Source organism: Anomalospiza imberbis, chromosome 2 (assembly GCF_031753505.1).
Source record: "Anomalospiza imberbis isolate Cuckoo-Finch-1a 21T00152 chromosome 2, ASM3175350v1, whole genome shotgun sequence".
NCBI lineage: Eukaryota > Metazoa > Chordata > Aves > Passeriformes > Viduidae > Anomalospiza > Anomalospiza imberbis.
Window position 1 is genome coordinate 58,807,893 of NC_089682.1, and position 15,012 is coordinate 58,822,904.

General features: G+C 37.1%; 1 protein-coding gene across 7 annotated transcripts in view; it reads right to left on the minus strand.

The window, feature by feature from the left end:
- Nucleotides 1–15,012, minus strand: part of SGCG (sarcoglycan gamma) — a 104,572-nt gene that overhangs the window by 67,489 nt on the left and 22,071 nt on the right. For 4 of the 7 annotated variants that reach the window (XM_068181288.1, XM_068181287.1, XM_068181284.1 and 1 more), the window contains exons 2-3: nt 6,555–6,646; nt 4,610–4,738 (exon numbers count right to left, since the gene is read on the minus strand). The gene's annotated coding sequence lies outside the window, so the exon portion shown is untranslated. Of the gene's footprint in view, nt 1–4,609; nt 4,754–6,554; nt 6,647–15,012 lie in introns of those variants that run through there. The other 3 variants (XM_068181290.1, XM_068181286.1, XM_068181285.1) reach the window with 2 other exon arrangements.

The following is a 15,012-nucleotide window of genomic DNA, read 5'->3' on the forward strand; positions in this document are numbered from 1 at the left end:
AAATTGTGATGCCCTCTTCCATGAACTCTGAAGCATTGCTGATTGGACCAGCTAGTAAGACAGCCAGGTGACTAAACAAAATCAGTAGGTAATTAACAGTAACAATAAAGTGAATACTTAGGAAAATCTGAACAAATTCTGAGAATCCTAGAAAAAAATTGGGCTGCAATGGACTTCTGGAGATCATCTATTCCAGTTCAAAGCTGGACTGGAAGAGGCCTTTGGAAGGAGCTTGATATCTAAAGCATTGCTAATGTAGCCTGGTCTGTGGTTAGGGTTCATTACCACAGCTGTGCTCTACTGATTCAGCTTCATTCCAGAGCATTTATTTTTTAACAAACTCTTCCATTTTATTATGTTACCAGCAGTCTGGAGTTAATAGATGTCACGGTTTGACACTGGCGCGACGCCAGCGCCCCCATGAAAATGTACTTTTCTAAATAATTGCTGTGAGATGTGATCAGGAACAGAGCAGAGCAGGCCCAAGCTTAATAACAAAGGAAAAAAACTTCATTAAACTACTACTACTATAAAAACTACAAACACTAAATCCTGGATGAAGACCTTCTGAAACACCTCTCCTCTTCCCACATAATTTCCAAACAAACTCAACAGTGAGACACCACCCGGGATCCTGATCAAGTTGCCACCCTTCAGATAATCAAATACTCAATCTTTCAAGGGAGACAGGAGGCTCTCCTGTGCCACAGACCCCCCAGGAAACACAATTGCCACCCTTGTGTTTCCATGTCACACATGGCAACCTCCTGGAGAATATCTGCCATGGTGACACTCTCCTTTCCATGTCCCAGTGCTCTCACCACCGTGCATGGACAGACTGCTCATAGGGCTCCTTTAAGGATGCTTTGCCATGGACCAAAAGAGACAACAGTTCAGTTTCTCATTTTGGGACTACAGTCCCCCCCCATTTTCCCCTGGGGCTGAGGGTCCAAGAACAGAGGTCTTCTTCTCCTCTTCTTCTTCCTTGAAGACAGAGGGCTTCTCCACACCTTCTTCAACTCTCCTCTGTTCTCTCTACTCCTCTGCTGGTAATCACTGAAACAGGTCTCTTGGCTCACCAACGCACCCCCCTAAGTGCAGCTTCTGTCAGGAGAATTTGGTTTAGTCTATGGCTAACAAGAAAAGTCCAGCTACAAGCCACTCCATCATCTCTTTCCAACTCAAGAATTTCTTCTTCTATCATCTTGGATCCCAGACTGTCCCTCTTCTACTTCAAATCAAGGAGGAGTAATATTTTACAAAGCCTTCATTTCTCAGGAAAGGGTTAAAAGCTCAGACTCCCTGGATGGCTGATATCTCTGCCCAGGAGCCGATTCCCAAGGCCAAGGCTGGGCACCTTCCCCCCTCCTTCCTTCTCCTCCGCGCCGGCAAAGTTACAGCTGCCGTCCGGACTCTCTGTCTCTTCCCTCTTGGGGGGGAATGACAAAGACATCTCCGCTTCTCTCCACCCTTCTGTCCACAGAAGCTGGCTTGGTTCCAGTCCTTCTACCCCTCAGCTCACCTCGACCAGGCCACATGGCTTCCCCTCCCCCACCCAGCCCCATGGCTGGGCAGGGGAGATCTGCACAGCACCCTGACCAGAACCAAAGAGAGCGAGCTCTTGGGAGTTCCTGCTTTTAACCCCCTGTGTTCTCAGAGGCGTATCCCTATCTTCAGTGGTCACTTCAGGTGCCAATATCCAAACTTGACCACTGATTGGTTTGACCCAACTTCCTGAAAAAATCACTTCCATGTCAAACCACGACAACAGAACATGTTTTTTATTTAATTATTACTTCCTCTCACTTAAAATCCTTTTCCCCAAAACTGAGGAAATTGGGTGCAGTGGAACTTTGCAGACATGGCTGCATGCTTCTCGGAAAGGTCTAACAGCTTGGAAATTCAAGGTAGGATCTATGTGAAACTTTAACATGAAACAGGCTGTTGTACTAGTCACTGTCAGCCTTTTCTGAAAGCCACTACTATCCACAACTAATAAGGCAAGGATGCAAAAATTCTGTATAAAATTTAGTATCTGGCACTTGGAATACTGGGAGAAGGTAAGGTGAAGCAAAGGTACTAAAACTTCTGTTCCTCAGAGCACTGACAGCACAGCAAATAAAAGAGGAGGAACTGAAATGTTTTAACAGTCATTACTACAAGATGTTCCATCCCTACATCCCTTTATTGAAAATACATATATACCTGATTCTTACAGGCAACCTTCAGGATGTACACATGCACAAACAGACATACACCTTATTGAAAAGCATGTGTCTTATGGCTGCCACCAGCATTATCCAACACTTCAGTACATACCACACTCCATTTAAAAAATATTTATCTATTTTAGTTTATATTTCTCTTTGCAGTCTTATACAGACTTCATCCACCACAGAAACATAACCAACCATGGCATGAAATGCAGCAGCTGTTTAACAGCTTTTGGCAGATATTCAGAAAGGTTTAATGAGAAGACTGGCCCAGGTAGCCAAAGCTAAGATTAATTAAATAGTGAGAATACTATTACCCAAGCTGAAAATTTGACCAGGATATTGAATTAACCTGTTATCCAAACTGCCATGATGCTTTTAGACTGGTTTCATAAATAAAAGGGCAACCAAACCCTATGTCAATGTCTAAATCACCCGTCTCCCATTCATTTTCCCTACCTCCTTCAATAGTTTTTGAGTTTCTTGGCCAATTTCAACGAAATTCAATGGACAAGCAGATGCCTCCAATACTACATTCCTGCAAACTTTCTGAAAATGAGGTAACAGAGAAAATAAGAATCCCTCTTTATGTCTTTACTGAGGGACTGCAATTGGCATGAAGACCTTATAAAATATCAAAAAACTGAAGTGAGAAAAAGACCTTGTAAATGTCTCTGTTACAAAAAAAAAATCTTCAGTCACTGCTTGTTAAACATGTAGGACAATCAACTCTGAGAAATAAGTCCACAGGAAATCCAGCTTACTTAATTCCAAGTCATGAAAATAATTAAAAACAGTAAGAGGTTAGGACCTGGGATTTGTATTTCATGTAAAAGGTGTTACTTTCCACAGGAAGGAAAAAATCTCATGAGGCTATTCAAGCAAGAAGATCTTTGTACACATGACTTTATGTGTCTTATGATTATGAATAAAACTCAAAATATAACATGCTTTAAACCACAGAGTTTTCAACCAGGAAAGAGCTGCATGCTGTTAGCAAAAACACAAAGGTTTGGAACAGAGATTTTCAGTGGTTCCCTCTAATGCTGGGCTTAATTTGGACTCTTTTATTTTTAATTTAATCCCATGCAGTTGTTCTTATCCTTTGGTGGTATTCCAGAAACATTTTTTCTTCATTACATGATAGAAAGGAGGGGTGTATCTAATAGAACACTTGTTAGAAGACAAATAGAAATCATCTCAGCCAAAGTGGCATCATTTGTGACTGTATCACAAACAAAACTTCCAAAATCTTAACTCATGGCAAACTTCCAGAACTGTATGGTACAAAGATCCTATAGTTCACTCAAATGGACTACTCATTTGGGAGTGGCTGTGCAGATTAAAATTAATAACTCTAGACACAGGCAACATCAGCCACACTTACCCAGGCCCCCTGCACAGAAAATGGAAATATACAGACACTTCTAGGATGTGATTCACCTCCTTCTTAAGTAGGAGGAGATTTAAGACAGATACAGTAAAAACACCCATATCTTGGTAAAAGGAACCTAAGCTGACTGGTGTTGATGCATTAAAATCATATTCCTGTTCTTTGGCAATGTCCTGTTTTAGGAACTTACGTGCTCCTTCAGATTCATGATTACATATACAGTGCAAGCACCTGTTGGTGGCAAGACACCAAGTATCATCCAAAAAATCACTTGATAATGAGTCAGTAATCCACTGATACTTAGTTGGTAATTTTCTTTCAGGCAGAGAAATTATCCACAAGAAAATGTATTTGAATTCAAGGAGATTACACACTTGCAAAATGAGTTCTGTTCACACTTAATTAAATGCCCTATATTAATCTAAGTATGCTTCACAGAATTTACAAACAATTCCTCAGGTGGGAGGTTTTATCTCACAATCAATCAAGAAGTGTTCAGCAGAACCATGGATTCATTCTCGACTAAATTTAACTTTTGGTATGTGATAAATAAACTGAGAGAAATATACAGCTAAAAGCATCAGAGGTTTACTACTGCAAATCAGATATTTATGTAAGAACAGTAACATGATACTGTAAAAGATTTAAAAGTTACTAAACTTAAAATTTCTAATTTTGCTTCTTAATATTACAGAAGTGCAGATTTATACTATGAAACTTAATATTATACTTAATTGTAAAAGCAAGTATAAATAAACTATCTGAATCAAAAATAATAATTGCAGTTAAAAATGAACACATAATTTAGGCCCAAAAACAAACCACATAATCATCAAAATGATCCTTAAATAAGGACAAAATCAGTTTGAAATGTTGCACAGAAACTTAGACGGGGAGAAGCTCAATACAACCATGTAACAAGAACAAACAAAAAGAACTCATTTGTTAACATACTAATGTTTTAATACAAATATAAAAATAAATTTTAAAAATTGCTACTTACCTTGGAGATTTGAAACAATGTGGACTTGTGAAAAAAATACAATCAGTCTCTTTCCAAGAGAGAATTGTATAACTTTTCCACTACTTTCAGATCTGGAGTGGAAGATATTTTAGGTCTGGCCAAATATCACTGGAAGAAAATTCGTTCACATGTTTGGCTATGTTTTGCATTCCATCCTGTTGCCCTGGCACACAGACACAGCTAATTATAATCTGTGACATAAGCGGTTAATTCTACTGCTAAAACAGTTGTGTACTGATTCCAGAAATGAACTTATAGTAAGACATAACCAATCCATAACGTGCACTGAAATCACTCAACCTATCACATAATGCCAGCTTCTTTATTAAAATCTGAGACTGTGAGCACTCCATAGAAGCTGAACATAAAAAACATTATCAGAGCTGGCTGCTAACAACACTCAATACAAAATTAGAAACAAAAAAGACTTCTGCTTTCTTTTCTAAATCTGTATGTAACATCCCAACTGAATTTTAAGAGTTCATTTTCTGAAAACTTTTCATTTCAATGCTAACATTATTCTAGCTATAACATATATTGGCTGGCATATAAAATGTCTCTTTGAAAAAGTAAATACAGATATTGTAATATACCTATAATAGCACATATAAATTTTATACAAGAACCATACTAACAGTTATCAATATTTCCAAGAAGTTAAGCCTATCTTGGTATCTAAAACACAGATGCATATATATGCATAGACACACATAATTACTAGGAGCTATATAAAAAAAAAAAAGTTGCATAAGTTGCATGTATTACATATTTTCAGATTTCAGACATTATAGAAGTTACAGGACATCTTTTTTTTTTTTTTTTTTTTTTTTTTTTTTTTTTTTTTTTTTTTTTTTTTCCAATATCATAAAAGCTTTGAGCTCTCAAATGCAGAAAAAGAATTCCAGCCTGGCACTGCTTACATTACACTGTCAACAAAAACACTGACCAGCATACCTCAGGTATGTTAGAATATGTGCCGGTAGCTTTCCACAATTTAAAAAGCATTAAAATATACATTTGTAAGATTTACAGAATAAAAGGTTTGTTCTATGTGATAGATTGCAAACATCACCCACAATTTCATTTCTCAAAGCACTTTGTTTCCTTTTTCTCAGCCTTATGCTCACACTGTCATCACGCCTTAGAAGACAAAGCTCCTATCACATATTTAACAGCTGCAGATCATAAATTTAGGACTGACACAAATCCAGCTGATCACAGGCTTACAAGATACTTTTTTCCCTTCATGAGTTCTGTGGACATAAATCCTTTATCAGACTCTGTTTACATATACAAATGGTGTTCTTTTTCTGCAAAGAAATTAATTCACTGGTATCTGCCAAAAATGACAAATATTTCCAATAAAAATATTTATCAATATTTTAAAAACAGGTTTTGTATTTAATCTCAGGGCTGTATGAAAGAAAGTGTGAGGAAAGCATTTGTATGTTGTGTTAATATCAAAGCTTTTCTTTAATTGAAATTCCTTTTAAATATTAGAGGAAGAAACTTATAAATGATGAACTGTTTTGAAAGGTTCATTATTTAGGTAATTGGGTATTCATCTCTAGGGATTTTCTGCAAAATCTTTTGCCCATTCTTGGAGAAAATTAGAGGATCAGATAAAACTGGGTACATGACCCTCAAAAGCCCAGTGTTTTTAACTGCATTTATAACATGTTTTCTTTTGGCATATTTGTAATTATTTGATTTCTAAACATATAAAAAAGATTGACTAACATAGTGCCTAGCTATTGAAAAGTTAGGTCCTATCTCCCAGTAGGTCTCTTTATGACAGAACTTCGTGTTAATTTCCATATACGATTTCTCTTCACTAGTCTAGATGTCTCCTTTGTCCTGCTCTTCCACATAACTAATTTCCACAAAATTAAAACTTGAAAAAATGAAAAGGATAAATAAATACCTCAGTTAGTAACTTCTGAAGTTCTCATGAAGTAGGACTGAAGCAAGAGCAACTGTCAGTGAGTTCTGTACCATGTGAAGGCAGCTGTCCTCCTATTTAAATGCACAGAAGGGAAAGAGAAAGAAAAATTTTGCTTGAGTATGGAGAAAATATAGATATATTCATGAGCTGCCCTCCTCACTACTTCAACTAACAACATCTTACAAGTGATAGGCCAAAATTCACTCAGTTTAAAACTGTGACACAAACAAATGAAACATTGGATACCCAATAGCTGTTTGGACTACAAATATTCAAGATAGCAGAGTTTACAGTAAATGCAAAATAAACATTAGTCAAAAATCTATGTGCAAAATAATAAAAAAATATTTCTGTTTCAACTATAAGATTGGAATCCATTAGTATAATGAACTATAAATTCAATTATGGGGTTACATTGCATTTGTACAAAATCTAAATCTTTCTCCCCCTCCTCCCTAATTTCCTGCACAGTTCAAGAATGCTGATATCCCATTCCTCATCCCAAAACTGCAAATCTCCTTTTCAATTTGGATTTAACTCTCTGGAAAGATAACTAAGCAGACATATTTATCTTCCACACTGTCAGAATCCACCCATACCAGCACCTGACTAACTAGAAGCACTTGCAAACTCATCTCAGGAAAAAAACCCAACAGAAACGATGGTTTCAATATTCTGCTACTTTAACCGATTCTACATTTTTTCCCTCTCTTTTTTTCTTTTAACAAGCATTTGATGTATGCCTGTAAGATTTCAGGAACATCTGCTTTTTCCTCAAAGTACACAACAACACAGTGGTGGAGAAGACACTATCAGGTATCAGTTCAAGTAATTCATCCAGCTAGATAGGACATAGAGGACATTTGGTCCTGTCAAATATCTTTAAAGTCTGTGAGATGTTTAAAGACTGTGATAAGCAGTGGGAAGCAAAGGGTATTAAGTGGTGATAAGGATTTGGTAAGCAAAGGGTATTCAGGAAACAAGAATATTCTAGCCTGTATAGGAAACTGAATTTATCTGAAATACTGTGATTATGTAGAAAACACTAAAAATAATTAAATTAGGCTGAACAGATGTGTAACTCCAGATGACAGCGGAAATCTTTTTCAACCTAAAAGATTCTATGAAACAGGAGTTTTGACATATGAAATATTAAAAGATACTTTGGTAAAGGTTCAGAAAGGTCAAGTAGTATAGCAAAAGCAAATCCAAAGATAAAATGGCAGAAATCTTGGGGAAAAAAGCATGAATGCAAAACCAAAAATTAACTGAATTCTAAAACAACTAAAGTTTTAATAATGGCCGGAAAATATTAAAAAGTAATTATTTACCAGAAATCTCTAGACTAATAATAACAGAGGGAAAATGTCCAAGTATCCTCTGTTCTTGTTCTTGGGCATTTTAGTTACTCATAAGCTTGAATACTGATGCCACAGAAAAAGCACCTTTTCAAAAAAAGATGTTTTCCTGTTCTCCTGACTTCCCACTACGCTAGAGACTCCACTGTGATACCGAGCAAGAAGTGTTAGAAAAAATTTTTCTAGTGTTTCTCTCCAAAGCATTTTGAATTGGCTATGTTTAATGTGCTTTTCAAATTTTTAAGGGATAAAACAGCTGTTCATTTATTGATAGACTGAGACCTTGCTTCCTCCTAAGGATAGGGCTATGGTGAACATTTAAAATAGGATATAATCTTCTAAACCTGAGCAGAAGAGTGAGCCAAAAGAGCCTTATATCTTTCCCATATAAACAGGGAGAAACACTTGAAAGTTACTCTTACACCAATTGAATCTACAAAAATGCAATTGTTTTAAAGAGTTATGAAGTGGAAAATACTCCAATAGGAGCCTTTTAAAATATAAACCCAGTACAACCCCAAAAAAATAAGGCTTTGAGGGAGATCGGCTTAGACAATTCCATTACATGATATCTATAAGGAGGTTCAAAACAGCTTTGAAACTTGGAATATCTATTCTAGAGAATGAACAAATAAAAATCTGAAAAGTACTATGCAAGACAATATGAAAATTAAAGAACTTTTAAGTATCTAACTGCCCTGTTTGTCAGTGCATGGCAGGTCTGGTTTCTAGGAAATTTTTTCACCTGTGAGCACAAACAGCTGGCTGTGGGTCTATTGCCTGGTCACCCTAACAGTGTTTGAATCGCTGCTTCAGCTGTTCAGTTTCTGTTCCTTGCTGCCACACCCCTTTTCTCTATCTCACTTTTTGATGCATTCTGTCGTCTTTCCTCCCCAGTACACTCAGTGGGTCCAGAATAATAATTTTTTTTTTGCTTATTGTTCACCAGTTCTACTTAATCTCTTTTCAAATTCACATAGACACAAAGTTAATTTATATAGAACTGTTTCAAACTGTCACAGAGGGCTAGTTAAGGTTTTTTTGGGGGAAGGATGTGTTAAATGGTATCTTCTACTTGGATTGCATCTTCACACACTGATTAAAAAACATTTCATTTCTCTGAGTGTAACTCTGCATGAACCTTTAAAGAGATTACGTAGTGAAGCAACAAGTGAAAAGCTGCACTGTACTCTGTGCTCACCACTGCACTCTGTGCAAAAATGAGCTTGACAGCTGCCCTGGAATATAGGTAAGTAGGGATAAATTTATCTTCTAAGAGCAAACAAGAAAGGTCATGTTTGTAGACCCTTCCAAAGAGCCAGCTGAAAAGATTAATTTGGAGTCTGAAGCTTATGTAGACTGGAAGACACAATGGAGTGTCCTTGCTATAGCCCTACTTTAAAAGCAGAAAAAGTTGCCTAACTAAGTATCAAGGAGGAAAAACCCCACCAAATAATAAATGTCCAAGCAGATTTGTAATGATTTTGTCCTATTGCATTGTTGGTATAATTCAAGAATTCTCCTAAGCATGAAGTGCAAATACTGTTAGCTTGAGGAAATTAATTTTTAGCTTTTTCCAGGAATGAAACCAGAATTTTTTTTCCTTTGGTATACTTACTAAAGCATACAGAAACATATACTTTTGTTCATATGAAACTCTCTAATATTCTGGACAGGAGGGTGGAGCAAAACACTTTTTAATAGGTGTGCTATTTTGTGCATTGGGACTTTTATTTTAGGATATGATTCATTGTGCACCTACTCACAGCTCCATCAGCGAGCACTCTGTGACAGGCAGAATAGTGTATTTACAATTCTATTCCATAGAGTATGTCAAATCACTTCTACAACAGATGTCAACAGGACTGACAAGCAACAGAGAACCACATTTCCTGTTCTCTGCTCAAAACATTCCTCTTACATCATCTGGCCTTTTCTAAAAACAAAACCAAAACCCCAAATGCACTAAATGTCCAGAGCAGGATGGTCTACTCTGCCTTGAGATATCTGAATTCTGAGGCATTCAAGTGAAACACATGGCTGTCACCCAGTGCAGGTGGCTGTATGAAACAGAAAACGGAATGACTATCCCTCCATGGTAGAACAAGTTTGTTAGGTCTTTGAAGCCCTGCCTCTCAACCCATATTCTCATATCATACAATGGCTTGCACAGATAAAAACCCTAAAGAATATGATGATTTTAACACTCTCTTTTGCTTTCTTCCTATTTCTTTTATCTTCTTTAATTCTTCTTGCTTCCTTCCCAACTCACTGACAGGGAAGAAGTACTGGTAATCAAGAGATATGAAAGTCTGCCATTATATTATTAAATATTATATTTCAGTAACATGGCATATATTTAACTCTGAGAAATAAAGCTTTAATCTAATTTGCATTTGAAACAAAAGCATATTAAAGACATAAAACTGTTTAAATCCAGTTATTCAGTGTTTACTTCATTAATTAGAATAGTGTTCTCATTCAGTATAACCGTGCATCTTCTCAGAAAGAAAAAAAAAAAAAAGTTAAGGCACACAAGAAAAAAAATGTCTCCAGTTTCAAAAGATTTAGAAGAAGAAAAGTGAAACCATGGAAATTACAGTGCTCTGGCCAGAACTCTATAACAGGAACCATTGTTCCAGAACTTGTGCCCTGACAGATCCAATGCTCAGAATTTAGTGGATGCTAATTTTATATTTGGAGCAACTGAATAATAAATTATGAAAGGAATTTGCATTAGTTTAATTTTCTTTAAACTTCAATCTTCAAAAAAGGTGATAAAAAGATTGAAATCTATTTAATACTGTAAAAATACAGTATAAAAACAGTGTTTCTTCCTCGTTAAACAAGAAGGAAAAGTTATTTATAAAAGTTATTATATAGGATGGTCATACTACAGACCAGCATGTATGCGCAAAGAAAGAGAATAAGTAGGACTGGCTGTTTTGTATAAATAAATGAACACATTCTTAACAATTTGTTATGAAACCTAAAGAGAGCTTCTCTAAATTCTTTTGTTGCACAGATTCAGCTTACAAAATATCAAAAGTACTTGCAAAAAAAACCAAAAACAAAACAAAAACAAACAAACAAACAAAAAAAAACAACCCAAGAATTAATGTCTTGCAGTCAATGTAGGAAAAGCTTTTATCGAATACTGATTATCTCCTGTGTTTTTTTTTTTTTTTTGGTAGCCAAGAAAAAGCAATGTTCCCAAAGCATTTTACTTTTCCTTTAAAACAATACTATAAAATGCTGAATGATTAATGATTTTTCCTTTTACAAGTTCCCATTGTAAAGCTGTTCTGAAGTAGATTACTATTAATTTGCAATCAAAATCATACTACACCCTATGATTCACTAAAAGAATGCCATGGAAAAAAAGCCCTGGCATTTTAAATGCCAAAAATGGGGTGGAGGGTGAGAAAAGGTACAAATAAAAGCATTTTTTGTGCTACAGAGTTAAATAGCCTAAACCCTGGACATATTAGCTATTATTCTGGAAACCAGAAGTATACAGTATTTTATAGCATTTCCATTTTTGACTGCAAAACTGAGTCTCTCACTTTTAAATTCCCAATAAATAGTTAACACATTTACCATAGAGGTACAGAGTCAATCCAGCAAAACTGTTCACATCTTGAAGGCCTGGGCAATCCTTGGTTAACAAAACACAGTTACACATTGGGTTTGCATGGACAGGTTTTGATAGCACAGGCTACAGGGGTGGCTTCTGTGAGAAGCTGCCAGAAGCTCCTCCCATGTCTGACAGAGCCAATGCCAGCTGGCTCCAAAACGGACTTGCTGCTCGCCAAGGCCGAGTCAAGCAGGAATGACATATCTAAGAAGGAAAAAACCAGATATTGGGCAGATGTAACTATGACCAAAGAGTAGTGTAGTGAGAATATGGGAGAGGAAAAGCCCTGCAGACACCAATGTCAGCGCAGAAGGAGGGGTAGGAGGTGCTCCAGGCACTGGAGCTGAGATTCCCCTGCAGCCCTTGGTGCAGACTCTGGTGAGGCAGCTGTGCCTGCAGCCCATGGAGATCCACACGGATGCAGAAATCCACCTGGAGCCCATGGAGGAGCCCACACTGGAGAAGGTGGATGCCTGAGAGGAGGCAGTGACCCCATGGGAAGCCCATGCTGGAGCAGGCTCCTGGCAGGGACCTGCAAACCTGTGGAGAGAGCATCCATGCTGGAGCAGGTTTCCTGGTAGGACTTGTGACCCAGTAGGAGACCCATGTTGGAGCAGGCTGTGCCTGAAAGACTGCATCCCATGGAAGAGTGACCCACACTGCAACAGTTTGTGAAGAACTGTTGCCCATGGGATGGACTCACGTTGGAGAAGTTCACAAACTGTCTCCTGTAGTGGGAGGGACCCTGCACTGGAGCAAGGGAGACTCCTCTCCCTGAGCAGTGGCAGGAACATGTGATGAACTAACTGTAACCTCCATTCCCTGTTTCCTTGTACTGCTAGGGAGGAAGAGGCAGAGATGAGAAGGAGAGAGAGATAGGGGAAGGTGTTTTTAAATTTTGTTTTTACTTCTCATTATCCTGCTCTGATTTTGTTAGTAATAAGTTCAGTAATATCCCCAAATCAAGTCTGTTTTCCCCATGACAGTATTTGGTGAGTGATCTTTTCTGGTCCTTATCTCAACCCATGAAACCTTCAATATATTTTCCTCCCTCCACCCACCTGGGAAGAGAAGAGATAGAGCAGCTTTGGTGGGTGCTGGGCATCCGCTACACATTAAAAAATAAAACTTAATTGATGATTTCCCAAGATCATTCCATGAAGAATCTGTACTGTACCATATTTAAGAATGCAAGACCAAAGTACTTAAATCAGAGTCACTTTTCTGGATCAAGATGGTTGTCCTCATCACATGGACAAAGGAAGCGCAGCACTTAGCTCAGGAGTTTTTACCTCTTCTAATGTTTCTAAGAAGACAAAAAAGAAGGCCAATGCAAAGGAAGCATAAAATGGACAAGAAATTCTTCTTACTAACCACCATAACAAAATAGCAATTTCTGCTCCTGCTTTCTGTGGAAAAAAATTAAACAGCCCTTAAAGAACAACAGTAGAAGGGGTAGAGAAAATAATTTTTAAGAATCTGGTTTGACATTCTGAGCTTGTATTGAAGCAGAGCCTTAGTACAAGGGTTAAGTCACAGCTCTTGATCCAGAAGATCTTTTTGGAGCTACCATTCATAAGAAAGACCGTAAAAATAACAATAATAATGTTGTTAGTATACCCCAACTATCTGTTTGCCTTACTGAGATTTTAGCTTTGCCAAAATGCAAGCAGAAAAATTAGGCACATGAGAAGTGAATTTAATTAGGAACTTGCCATCTGGCATAGGCAAGCAAATGTTAAGTGGCGCCCTTTTAATATGAAGAAACTATAATCAACCAGGGAACAGACTATAAACTATTTCCTGTTTGATTGAAATGCTTAAATTAACTATGGGAATAGTGTAATAATCTAGTATTTTGAAGGGTTATCCTCGAGGCTGAGCTGTAGGCAACCACAGCAAGCAGAGTAACCATAAGAGAAGTGTTGACTTAAAATTGACAGATGTAAACTGATACATCTTGGCAGTCTTTAAGAATATGAAATCCCAACTTATTGAGCAGTGTTTGAATATACTTGCAAAATAAAGTGTTGCATCAGTTTAAACAAGAAATATAGTAGTGCTACCTGGAGCAATGGTTATTACAATATGTCCTTCCATTCTAACAGGCTATTTTGAAAAATAATAAATAATAAAGAAAAAACTAGTATGGAAATGGACAACAAAATGAAGTAGGCTCTACTCGGCTGCTCTAGTTGTGCAAAATAGGAGACAATTTGTTTGATTTTAGTAAGAAGCATTATTACCAAATGCCCAAGTTTCTCCTCTAGTGAACCTGTGATTCATTATAGTTTCACAATTACTAGTCAATGTAATTGACTAGTTTGTAATTGTACTAGTCAATTTCATTGACTAGTAGGGAATACATTCATTTTAACCATAATCAGAATGTATGATTAAAAGTCTTTTCCCCTGTTATTTACTCAAAACATTTAATGTCATATCTTTACTTCTCACACTTCACTGGCTTTGCATCAGCTGAAGTGACAACAGCTGCATCCTCGTTGGTATGATCATCTCATTTACTGTCTGGATAACTACACAAACAGGCTGCTTCATTTTCAGCTGTGCAGTCAAATACCCAGTCCATCCACTGTTAGAAAATGGTTGCACGTCTAAACATGACGTTTAAAAAAACGTTAAAAAAGCCAAGGCACAGATCAGCCTCTCCAGCAGAAAACAACTTCCAGAAATTCACTGCCCATTTCCTAAGACAAAGGTGTTTGACCAACTCCAGCCTACTGTGATGATCCACACTTCCCCTTAAGAGTGGGTTGTCACACCTATTCTGTTATGATGTATTAATCCAGCAGATAAGCACCAAGACCAGTCTAAAAGTGCATTGTTCTAGTCAGCTCTTGTACAAAACTGAATGGACCCCTTTATGCACAGTATAACTAGCTGCATATCCAGTTTAACCATGACAGCCACCTCTACTTTTTCTAGCACTTTCTAAGTATCCTTGATATTTCCTAGAATATTGATAGGAAGAGGTTTTAAAGGACAACCAGCAAAATACAAGTAGTCAGTGCCAAGCCTTTCAGATTTTCAGAATGTGCACATATTTTTTGGGTATTTTTCTCTTTAATTGCCATGTTTAGACTTTATAATTAACTGATTTTACTTGCCTCATAGGAACCTTAGAATCTGATTCTGGGCTTGGCAAAACCATCAATACCAGGGCACTTTATTTTTATATTCTCAAGCAAGTTCTAGTAGACACTTGATGTACTACTCTTCCCTCATTAACTTTGCTTGACGTGCTTAGATTTTAAGCTTGTTCTTAAGTCAAGGACATCTTGCTTTACTCTCAAAAGCTAGTTCTTATTTCTTATACAATTTAGTGCTCCTTGTCTGTCTTCTATATAATATCCCCAGAAGAATAAAAAAATCAATGAAGATGCATTTTAAAAACAGATATATAGCCTAATACATTTACAGG